We start from the raw sequence: 12367 nt of genomic DNA, 5'->3' as shown, positions 1-12367 counted from the left end.
AATGAAAATGTCATTATCAATAACAATGATGCGCCATAACAAAACACAACAAAGCAATCCCTCATACCTTTTGATCCTTGATAACACAGGTGACAGAATCGACAAAATATCTAGATTATTAAAGTATAAAATACAAAACAGTAGATTAAAATGTGCTCCGTAGTTTTATGGTCTTTACTATGAAATACGTAGGATGTGCAGATATCAAGCTATGCTTCTGTCACCTACAGTTTTTAATGTGTTGAATATAAAGTGCATGAACGTCTTCCTGCCACCTGAGTTTGTGACCAGCTTCAAATAGCTGGGAGGACACGTCGCCTGTACACAATAAAGTAAAGTATATAAGTTGGTTTACTGTCCAGGGAAAGTAGATCACCTACCTCTTGAGATCCCCCAAGTAATGCACCCTAAGAGATGCAGAGTGAAAGTGAATGGTCCACCAACAGTCCCTTCAGAGCCATAGTCTGTAACCACAATGCATAATACTGTCCTGGTACACACAGCTAGCTTCTGATTCGCTTGGTATCATTTCTTAAATGAACAAGTGAAGTGAACCTGGGGTGCCCCGAGATGCTATGTTAAAGCCACTAATAAGACTTTGGTCCAAGCTGAAGTACAACAGTTTATCTGGGGTGTATTTTGTCCCCCGAGATCTTCCTCCATAAAGCCACCTTAACGCTCTCAATGATGTACCGGCATTAGTGGGAGATCTACAGGGGCAGTCTACATTATGAGTCTGGCAACTCAATCAAGAAAGCGCTAGCATCACAAATATGCCAGAGAATGAACAGAAATAACACAGAAGTCATTTATGCAAAAGAGGGAGATTGAATCAAAGTGTGGAGCGACATAACGCAAGGTTTTCACAGTTTTTAAACAAACCCTTTATAGCAACGAGCTACAGGCTTTAAATATGGAGTATCTAAGGGATCTAAAATTGCCTTGTTTAGTAACTGAAGACAAAGTAAGGCTCAAGGCCAAAATAACTTTACAACAACTTAAAGATGCAATTAGCATCCATCCCCACGTAAGACTGGTGGGTCCAGATGGTACACCTCCACATTTTTATCTTGTGATCATGCCAATTATAGGTCATATAATGCTCTCTCTGATGAGAGAAGTCCAGAAAAGGCAGCATGTACGATCTTTAAGGAGTGAAACATCTACTGTACTTTTTGTTTAAAAAGGATGAAGATCCTACACATCTTGGATCATTTCAACAGATTTCACTGATTAATAGTGACTTTAAAATAATGACCGCGAGCCTTAGCAGGATCATTTCCAAGGTTATGAAAACACTGGCAGCATGGCTTCCTTCCTGGCAAAAGCTCAACTGAACATATCAATAGGGCCATTACATTAATTGACATTGCAGAATACCAAAGCTTACCCTGGCAATAAACCTGCTAGAAGCTGCAAAAGCATTTGAGCGGGTTGTCTGGGTAGATCTATGGGAGATTATGGCAGTTATGGGATTTGGACAACAATTTATTAAACCAATTAAAGCACTATACAAAAACCCAGCCTCTAATCTACAAAATATGGGGGGACATCAGATAATGTCACAGCAACTCGTGGGACAAGGCAAGATGTCCCCATTTGCTGCTTTTGAGATATATATGTATCCCTTTCAAGGAAACTAAACGTATGGGAAAATCTATCACAACAAAATCTCCAAGAACTGCAACTGATTCCATAATAGAGGAGGCTAAAGTTTTTGCATTAATATCAGAGTATCTAATAAATAAAAATAAAGCTCAAATTCGAATAAATCGTTATGCCAACTTGCAATATCCTAGGATTACTAAACACACAGTTTACTTGGGGATCAACTGGACTATGGACAATGAGAGTATTACCACAATTAATTATGAACCACAAAAAGTTAGAAATAACTTGAATGTCAGAATAAGTTCCATTTGACTTTAATTGGACAATGTTAAATGACTTAAGTGATTAGTCTCTTTGATCAAGTTTTATTTAGGAATACAGATGGCCTTGTAGAATCCTAAAATATCTCAGACTCCCAGTCCTGAGAAGTGGACTCCCACTGATAAACTTTAGGTATTATACATTTTCTGTGATGCTAAATCACATTCAGTTTTTAAAAAATGGGAACGATTTGGGATCACAGCCAAAAATTAAACTACCATCAATCTAGGAACTAAGCCTGGGGCATACATCTAAAACATCTCTACATAACTATTCTGGACCAAGTTTTTCTAAGAAAGAACACTATCAAGCTTTAGAAGACTTGAAGTAAAATGTTTAGTATCGCATTGTCTCATCACTGCATTCCTTTATGACACTCCTTGGCCTTGCCCCCAATCTTTGAGGATAGACCTTCTAGAATCTGGCGAAATGTTGGAATCAGCTGGCTCAGAGACATAGGTGAAGAACAAATCATACTCCCCTTCTCTTATTTACAAAACAACTATGGTTTACCTAAACACTCATTTTTCAAATCCCTGCAATTCAGACTGTTTATACAAAACATCAAGCATGGTCAGTTCAATATTTCTCCCTGTCCTTTGTTGACATATATGACCACTTCTAGAAGTATCAAGGGTAAAACTTACTATAAAATATTTATACAATGTGAAACTGATGATTTAGATAACGCATCGAAATGGAGGAATGTATTGGGTACAAATATTGCGCCAACTAATTTAAGCAAGACTTTAAACGTAGGAACTATTTTATCTGCCAAGCTAAGGAAATAGTTTGTTATCTTCCAAGTAAAAACATTATTTAATTTAGACTATAAACTAGTTAATCTTACAAATGGGTACATTGGTTCAACTATCACTATCCACTGTATCGAAGTGCTGGTATGGGCATTGTACATACGTTTGCAGGTTGCTCAAGACTGCAGTGTTACTGGGCTCAAATGTTTGGATTTGTGAGCCTCCTAATTGACAGACAGCTCCCTGGATCTCCAAAACTGATCATGCTGACTTGAACTTACTAAACACATTTAGGCCTGCACCTTATAACAACACCATTACTGAACTAAGAGGTAAGTCAGTTGTAATGTATACTTTATTTGTATATGACCTGGAATTCTATAGATGAAATCAGACTTTCAAATATGATTTTTTTTTTTTTTTTAACAGTTCACATCCTGAACATATTTGATGGTGCTTTCATACGTGATAATGAAACAAAATGATGGCCAGTGAAATAAAATATTTGCCTACGATCACACAATTTTGGCCACTCACATAACCCAAGATTAACTTCTAGTTTTATGTTTACATGTTGTGCAAGACAGTCACTATATGAAGATATCTGAGTTTTACTAACCATATGCAACGCAGAGACAACTGTGTGCAGGTTAGCTAATGAAAAGCCTTCCTTGTTGTACTATACAATTTCCACACTACAGTAACTCTTGAAACATACTTAATGTAGGAAGATATGGTACAGTCTTTATTGTGTTTGAATATTTCAAGACTACATGTCCAAAACTTCTTCACAAACCTTGCATTCTCACAAAAGTCTTTATTAAAATTAGCTTTAAAATGCTCCATTCGTCCCTCGTTTTCAAAACTTTTTCTCAGAAGAGAACCCCCTCCCAACGAGCTCATGTCAGTCAGGTTAGCTGGCAACGCAAAACTCAACCCCAACTTTTACACCACCCCACTTTGAAAGGTCCCCTGCCACCTGTAGTAATATGACCTCTATATAAACATGATGTGCAATACTCACAGGCTTGTTGCTGTATTATGGATGTCGAGCAGCTCAGATAAAATGGCGTCTCTCTGCAGAGACAGATCACTTTCTGGATCCTCCATGTGGATACATTGCCCAGTACCTGTTGAAAAAGCAAAGCAGACATCTCAGACCTGCATTTACTTCATCTCAGCCGAGAATCTATCAGAATTCTGTGAGAGTTGCCCCACTACTTTTTTATTACTTTGGATCCTGTTGTAAATCAAGGGTCCTCTCAAAAAGGACATCATTTAATGGACTCAGTGACGACAACTGACCTCCCTTTTTCAAGAGGTTTTAGCAAACATTCAAAGAAGAATATTACAGAGTCACTGACAGAACCCTGTTCAGGAGGGCTGCAGGCCATGCAGGGCCTACTGGACCCAACCAAGGAGGTTGAGGCCTTTCACTCCAGATGTCCCAGGGTCCACTCTACTATGGATCCCACTCAACTGGGTCAAGCACCCTTCCTCACCCTTCTGCAACTGACTCTCAGTTAATAGCGTGACTTGAGCAGTCACGGTTCCCTGAGAGGGGAAGTGTAAACAAGACTCATAACACAACATGCAAGCAAAACACACACACTAAATCAATGCCCGGCCAAATACTTGTTTTTGGATAAAAAGAAGCATTTTAATTCCAATTCTACATATGCAAAAGGTAAACAACATTCAGAAAGCATTAACACATTCCCCCCCTGTGAGGTAGGCACTCTAGTAGTGGTCAGGCTACCTGATGGCCATGTAATGAGTGCTGTTATTCCCCATCTGCACATGGTGACACCCAAGGAGCATAAACTACTAGGCTCTGTCACTGGGTATCCCCCTCTCGGACTCAATCAATAAGTTGTAGTCACTTAGTCAAGCAGGGTTGCAAAAACCAGAGGCGTTAAATCTTCCGGGTCAGTAGGCCCTTTTCTTAGCTTATTCGCTCCAGTGGCAGGAAAGCTGGCAACAGTGCAGTGCAGTGCAGTGCATTCCTAGCCCAGACCGGCAAAGCTCCTGGCAGGCGCCAGCACTCTCTCCTGAGCTGCTCTGTCCTCAGGCCTTATCAGACACAAAATTCCCAACGTCTTGGTCGTAGCAGCACTTTCAGGTCCTGGGCAACAAACCAGACCTCGGGCCTCAGTGCTCCAAGTGTCCCCTCCTGGCATACAGGGTCGCTCGGACAAGGTGTCTCTCTCGCTGTTCCACCAACCATACAAGGTTAGGGCAACTTTCCCACACGCAGGCTACAGCCCGATCAATTTAGTACAGTTCCTTGGCACATGGTGGCCTCTCCTGGAACACATGGTCGCCAAACTCATAACGCTGCCCATGGGCAACAGCCCAATCAGTGTAACACTGCTCCTCACACCTCGCTCAGTGGCCCCACACATCTGGGTTCCACCTCTGGATCTCACTTCCTGAAACACGCTCCTCTCCTCACGGGCACACTGGTCTTGGTGAGCAGGCAGAAACTGGTGCTCCAGATTCCAGGACCGATCTCTTGGTTTCCCTGGGTGATGTTACCTCACTCAGCAGGGAGACTAGCAGTCTGTGCCCGTTATCCTGGTCACAGACAGAAGTCTTGCAAAGCTTCCTCCCCACCTTGCAGCAAGGCAGGCTGCTCAGCAGATGACAAGTTGAGGATTTCAAACTCCCCCACTTATAGTTCCTTTCCAGACACTAAATGTGATATGGGATCTGGAATTTGAAGTTTTATGTTGAGGCTCTCCTTCTTTGAAATGGACATTTCTCCCCATCATCTTCCTTCTGAAAGGATGTCTGTCACAGCAGGCAGGACTCCAAGGTTGATTAACCCACAAAAAGATTCATGGGAGTGACCAGATCTCATACCTGGAAGTCAGCCATAGTGATATGTGCATCAAAGGTTAATCCTGGGCCCTCAGCCCTACCCTTTATGACTCTCTCATCAGCCCCATGTCCCTCTTCCTGAGATGTGCCCACGCTCTTTCCTTGAGATCAATCACTGAATCAAAGAGCCCTTTAAAATGCAAAGGAGAGCCGGGCTCCCCCTCATCCAGAGCTTGTCCCACACGCTTACAGGAATGCACAAATATAAAAACTCTGTCTGGGGGGATTTCTTTACCACTCACTTCCCAAAATGGAGCCCAAGGTCCTACATGTAATGTACCACTGCAGGCACTTCTGTACTCAGTGTACAATGACAGCACACTCTACTGTATAGTACTGTTGTGCCATGTACCACGCTACCACCAACATTCCCACATGCAGCAAACACAAAGTCTGCGCACACGGTTCAGTACTACGGTCTTTCTGTACTGTACCAAAGTGTGTCACTTCAAACACACATTGCCAGCATGCACACATTTAAAAATGTAAACAATGTTCCACATTGCACCCTCTCTGTAGGGTATGTCTTGCGCACTAAGCTGCATTCAGTACACGTTTTCATCAGGCACGCACTTTCACATCAACCTGATGTAGACCAAGGGTGAGTTAAAAACACAGCAGAGGAGCTTTTAAAAAGGTTAGTGAGCCTGTAGGCCTCGCTCTAGAGACACAGAATAAAAAGGACCTGTTCACTACTACTTATTGGTACATGGTATGCTGTCACCACCATGCTTGTGCAGTTCAACTCCTGATGAATGCAGTAGATTTTCACTACTATGAGGGCAGTGCTAATTCATGAAACAGGCCTTTGCATGGCGCATACACATGATCCATATTCGCCTAGGACAAAATAAATCAGTAGTAGGGATCGAGACAACAGGGGTACAGATCTTTTCACCATGCCGGGGACTTTTCTATCCCAGCAGTCACTGTAAAATAATCTGGACATATTCCCGATACTAGAGGATGTTCATAGATGGGACAGTCAAAGTACTGACCTAACTCAGTATGTTAATTTGGATTCACAAAAGAGCTGCCTTTAATATGTCATGAGTAATAGACTAGACTTTCTTGAAATGGCCCACCATACTAGAGTTTTCTTCATTATTCATTAAACACACCCAAATCTTTTATAATCAGTGCTTAGATTGTCAGGCCTAGTCATGTCTCATTAAGCATAAAACGTTGCTATGAGTATGCCACAGTAGGCACAGCTATGGCCATTTCAGTGCAGCACATTAATGCTAAAATTGTATTCAACAGTGAGCCGCAGGTGGTGCCAGTGTGCTTGAAAGAGTTCATTGTCTGAAGAACATAGGCAGGACCTGGTTAAGGTAAGGAGAGAATCGTTTGGAGGGCATGTGCCAGAGGTCGTTTGGCCGAGGTGCAGAATTACACCCACTTGGGTAGCCATGAAAGCACAGCTCCAGCCTGGGACATGAGTGTAACAGAGCAGAGGATCTTTATTAAGTGCTAAGAGGTCTTGACAGAAATATCTTTAAGGTGCTTGCTAGTTTTCACAGCAACAACACTTGAACCAAGACCTCCTCGCTCCAAAACTTTAAACCTTGCTACACCTAACCAGGCTCGGAGTGGAGAAAAGAGAAGGAGAAAACCCTTGTTTCACAAATAATCGGTGATAAAGAGAAGGGGCTATTAGGTACAAAAGGAAGATTCACTACCAACATTCTGCTACCCTTCTAATCCCACCGATCAATGAAGAATAATACCATTAAAATTTAGAACACAACACCCAAGGGAGACAAACAGCATATTGTCTGTTCTGACACCAGAACTATCAATGTTACTTACGTCTGTAAAAGGCAGTTTATGGCTCCTGACAATTTCACCAATGTGATCTCTTCCCTGCCAATAGCTAACATCTGTAGAACCTACATGCTGTGCCAGAAAGGGCCATTAGGGTACCTGGAAAATCACCAATCCACTATCAAAAAAGTTGCTGTAAGGGCCAGCAGAGGACCAATTGCTACTTAAGGAACAAACCGGAGCTGACTGGACATTAATACAAAAAGCATATAAATCCACAAAGAATACACAAGATATGAACTTAGACAACTTGAAGTCATGCAGGCTCAAGTAAATTCCACTGGTCACAACCCATCAACTATCTAAGTTTCAAGACCAGGAAGACTCCTCTTTATTCTTTACAAAATTCGAGAGGGAAGCACATCCATCTATCTGTCCCCTAATACCAGATAACCTATCATTTTGCGTCCCTTTAATCTGGAAACTACAAACATCCTATCAGGCTTAAAATTAAACTTCAACCTGTCCCTACTCAAAGGTGAAAAATGGAACAACCAGGATCTTATTCACAACATAAATTCTTAAAAGGAGAAGGCTGGGTATCAGTCACATTTCTTAAGCTTTGTATTGCCACAATAATGCTTGTAGCAACCACCTGCAACTAGAATCCCATACAATGTAGGGAATTATCTAATTGGAAAAGTATTTTGAATTCCTTGCAACAAGATTGACTGTCAGCGCATTAAAACCTTTGAGCCACAAACATTGCGGAGCTGGACATGGCAACCATGTAACAAAGATCTACCCAGTTCTTGTTTTCTTCTTTAAACCCATAAGACTTAACTTCTACTTTGGCTCGATCGATGCCTAGGCCCACGGAAGAACGAAGGACTACTCACTTTGGAGAGAACTGGGGGAGACCCGGTGAGTCCTCCCCACTCTTTCACGACCCTAACTGCGGCTCCAAAAGGAGAAGACCAGACTTTTGCAATCAAAGTCCAAATGCTTTCATTCTGTAATTAAGTTCAGTTCCAAGCTGGTCTTGGAGGGTTGCTCAATCTCACCTACTGAGCTAGCACTAACCAGGTTATGCCCATGTTTCTATATGTGGCATTCACAAACCCCCATAAGGCATATTATGAAAGGGAGGTTTCTGGGCAAAGGATGTAGGGGGTCATTCTGACCCAGGCGGTCATGGACAGGCAGGGCCAACGACCGCGGAAGCACCGCCAACAGGCTGGCGGTGCTTCCGGGGGCATTCTGACCGTGGCGGTAAAGCCGCGGTCAGAAAAGGGAAGCCGGTGGTTTCCCGCCGGCTTCCCGCCGCCCCAGGGAATCCTCCACGGCGGCGCTGCAAGCAGCGCCGCCATGGGGATTCCGACCCCCTTCCCGCCAGCCTGGTTCTGGCAGTTTTAACCGCCAGAACCTGGCTGGCGGGAACGGGTGTCGCGGGGCCCCCTAACGGGGCCCCATTAGGATTTTCAGTGTCTGCGTGGCAGACACTGAAAATAGCGACGGGTGCAACTGCACCCGTCGCACCCCTTCCACTCCGCCGGCTCCATTCGGAGCCGGCATCCTCGTGGAAGGGGGTTTCCCGCTGGGCGGGCGGGAGGGCGGCCTTCTGGCGGTCATCCGCCAGCCCAGTGGGAAACTCAGAATGAAAGCCGCGGTCTTTTGACCGCGGTACGGTCTTCTGGCGGCTCCCGCCGGGCGTGCGGTTACCGCCGCCGGCGGGAGTCGGAATGACCCCGTAGTCTCTTTGTGGCTTAGATTTCTTGTTTACCATGTGTCTGGTTAAAGAAAAGGACTGTACTCCCCAACCTGACCTATCAACTTGAGCTAAGCGATGGACCACCACTCTAGTTTGTGCCAAAGAAATCCTCTTGCTCCTTTAGGCTTCATATTGCAACCAGTTAAGCATTGTTGCACTGGTCTAGCTTATCCACCATTAAATGCAACTATTAGTAATAAGACAGACAAAACCCTCCAGGCAGGCTCTACGAAAACAGTTTAAATGTTTCTCTTTTCACAAAGACCTCAAAAAGATCACTGGTCTGTCACCTGACGTCATCCTTTACAATCTACATTCTCTCTACACCCCAGGACAAACCCACTTTTGCAATTGTACACATTCAAACCCATACTTGCCCTGTCCTGGTGTTCTATATTAAACTGTATTTCTATCTGCTCATCAATACAGGCAGTGCTTTATGTAAGACACCTACTATATCCATCACATTGTACCATTTGGGACTCCAAATAAAATACATTTCTGGGTTCTCTGTTAAGTACTTCATAGTAAATCACTCTAGTTTTTGGGGGCAAGGCCTCAATCACATCAGGCATAAATAAACATCAATAGCCCCAGACACTTTGAAACTTAAATGTCAGCATGCATCATAATTATAAATTGATTTTAAACTATGAAAATGCTGATCCTATGCTTGGATTTGATGAACCATGTTTTAGAGAAATGTTTTTTTTTTCTCTTTCTTGGGGACACAGTTTTTATTCATAAAAATCTTACTCACCCCGGTAAGATGATTATCTGACATGCTGAGTGAAACATGTACTGGCAAAAGCAGCAGCAGCAGTAATCTCTCAGATGATTCGCAGGTATTCCAATGTTGCTTAAGCCCAGATTTAGAGCACTAACATGTATATTCATGACAGATGTGAGGCATACCAGAAAGCCATTTTGTTGAAATAGGACAAGTACAATTGAAATTATTTCTGGTGGAAAAGACTTCAGTTAATGACAACATGAGAGGTTTCATTTTGTCATATAATTTATTGGTCATGCTCTAAAAAGCAAAATCAGGACACATTCTTGATAAATTCTCAAATACCTTCCTCAACTATGAAAGCAAGTCTGGCATGCCAGCAGCTGTTGACTCTCACATGGTCTACCGTAGCTTCACCACAAAGTTCAAGTGAACAACTAGAACGCTGGACTTTCTATACTCGAGAAAAAAGTGAGATACTCCTGGATACCTTTTTGCTGGAATAGGAGCCGTTAAATTGAAGTCTTTTCTATAGAGCAGGCAAAGGGATACATGCATTGGGGTTTAAAAGCAGATATGAAACCAGCATGCTTAAAAACTGTGAGTGAAAGTATGGGTGGCTACACATGTATGGCATAATCTATTTTAAATAAATGGGTTAAAAACAGTTAATGAAAGAGAGGCCTAAATACATTAGTGGAGGGTTCCCTCTCAATTCCCACAACTGTTTACTCAGGCTGCCCATCCTCTCTGTCGCGTAATATTGGCTCGATTTTCAAGTAGTAACAGACAGACATCAAATATTTTTATAAACCTTCCATTTAAATGTATGGTATTTTTTGTTAGAGGGGAAGCAAGCTACTTAAAATTATGGGTAGTGAGGCTCTCTGAATGAACAGCTGTTTGGACATTTTCTTTTCTTTCTTTTTTCCCCCCAGTTTTTCCACACTTCCTCTTGCCAGTAGCTGGAACTACCTATATGAAAAGAGCACTGGCTCCAAAATAGAAGTTATTCTAAGGCGGGAAAGCACAACTAAAAATATGAATTGTAACTCAGACTGAAAAATTAGACCTCTTTTAAAACATACTGAAAACTATCATGGACTATTCAATTTTCACAGAATGGGAACAATTTAGAAACATAATACAAACAAATATAAAGGAATGTTTTCAATGACTCCGGTAGTCCACAGACTTGTAGAAACAGAGATAGGAACCAATTTCATACCCACATTCAAGCTCCTGCACAGGAAATTTAATGACCGAAAAGCAGTCTTTTTCTGCAGCATTTTTTCAAGTGAACGTACATCCTGTGAGCTTGGTGAACATTTTCCGGTCAGATGTATGAAGTACTGAGGGGCTTGCCGTGGCCGGGCATGGAGAAAGACATACCGTTAAGAGCTCCCGTAGACCGGGGGCCTTAAGGGCAAGAATCCTGAATGAAATGGGCACGACATCACGAACTGTGGGGCGGGTGACCTCCGACTCGTTGGGGGTCACCCTGGAAGCAGAGCTTGTCCCAAAATTACACTGTGACCTGACTTCGAGCTGAAGGAATTGTGGCCACACGGAGACAAAATGACGGGCTGCAGCGTTTCCCTACTTCCTGAGAGTGAGTGAAGGAGGCCAGGGAAGATGCCTGGCCAGATACAAGCTCTCCTGCAACACGGGAAGCAGCAGTGCCTGAGCAACGGTGAGCATCTGCACTGGGACTCCACTTGGTGATAGGCAGGAGCTGCTCTACCATGAAGGGGGCCGGCCCGAACCATCGGTTGGCTGAGGCCACGATCGTGCTACAGTGCAGACGGGACCGACGTGAACACTTCCCAAGTTGGCAACATCGAGAGACCGGCGGTTTGCACACCCATACTGCCACAGTGAGTCAGGTGGTAGCAAAAAGGCCTGCAAACCAATCATCAATAGGAAAAGCAACAAACAGCAAAGGTGGTGGGGTCCTGGGCACAGACCGAGAACTGAGCCTCGCTGTATTGGGCCTCAAAATTGACTGAGTAGGCGGTGAACCCACAGAGGGAAGCAAGGGAACTGTAGTGCTAAGAGGGCTCATACTACAACGGGGGAGACCTGAATGTGAATAATTAATTAAAAGCCCTTAATAACTAGCGAGACAGGGCTGAGATGGGACCAGAGAAGAGGCAACACTACAAACAAGTGGTCTATTGGTAAAATATCCCCCCCCCCAACACCTCCTGCATTTGGAGGGATAGGGCCCCTTGAGGACATCTCTCCCTACACAGTCGACCCCGATAGCTGTCCAATTAAGTGTTCTGCATAATCAGAAAATATGTCGGGGGGGGGGACCCGGAGAGGCAACGGACGTAGGGGAAGGAACTCCTCGATACACTGGGGACCATGTTGGGCCCATAATAACTGCTTGAGACCAGTGATTGGGATGCGGCCACATGGCTGAGGACAACTAAGGCTACCCTGTTTTTGACAGAAGCAGCATAGAAGGCCAACGTACTCGCAGACTGGAACCCCCATTGGGGAGGACGTGTGCATCACATG

At 43.6% G+C, this 12367-nt stretch overlaps 1 protein-coding gene across 3 annotated transcripts in view; it reads right to left on the bottom strand.

The window, feature by feature from the left end:
- The window catches only part of TSSC4 (tumor suppressing subtransferable candidate 4), a 53795-nt gene that overhangs the window by 20982 nt on the left and 20446 nt on the right, over positions 1–12367 (bottom strand). For all 3 annotated transcript variants that reach the window (XM_069223187.1, XM_069223189.1, XM_069223190.1), the window contains one exon: positions 3712–3817. The gene's annotated coding sequence lies outside the window, so the exon portion shown is untranslated. The remainder of the gene's footprint in view (positions 1–3711; positions 3818–12367) is intronic.

Source organism: Pleurodeles waltl, chromosome 3_1, assembly GCF_031143425.1.
Source record: "Pleurodeles waltl isolate 20211129_DDA chromosome 3_1, aPleWal1.hap1.20221129, whole genome shotgun sequence".
Taxonomy (NCBI): Eukaryota; Metazoa; Chordata; class Amphibia; order Caudata; family Salamandridae; genus Pleurodeles; species Pleurodeles waltl.
This window is presented reverse-complemented; position numbering and strand designations above follow the sequence as displayed.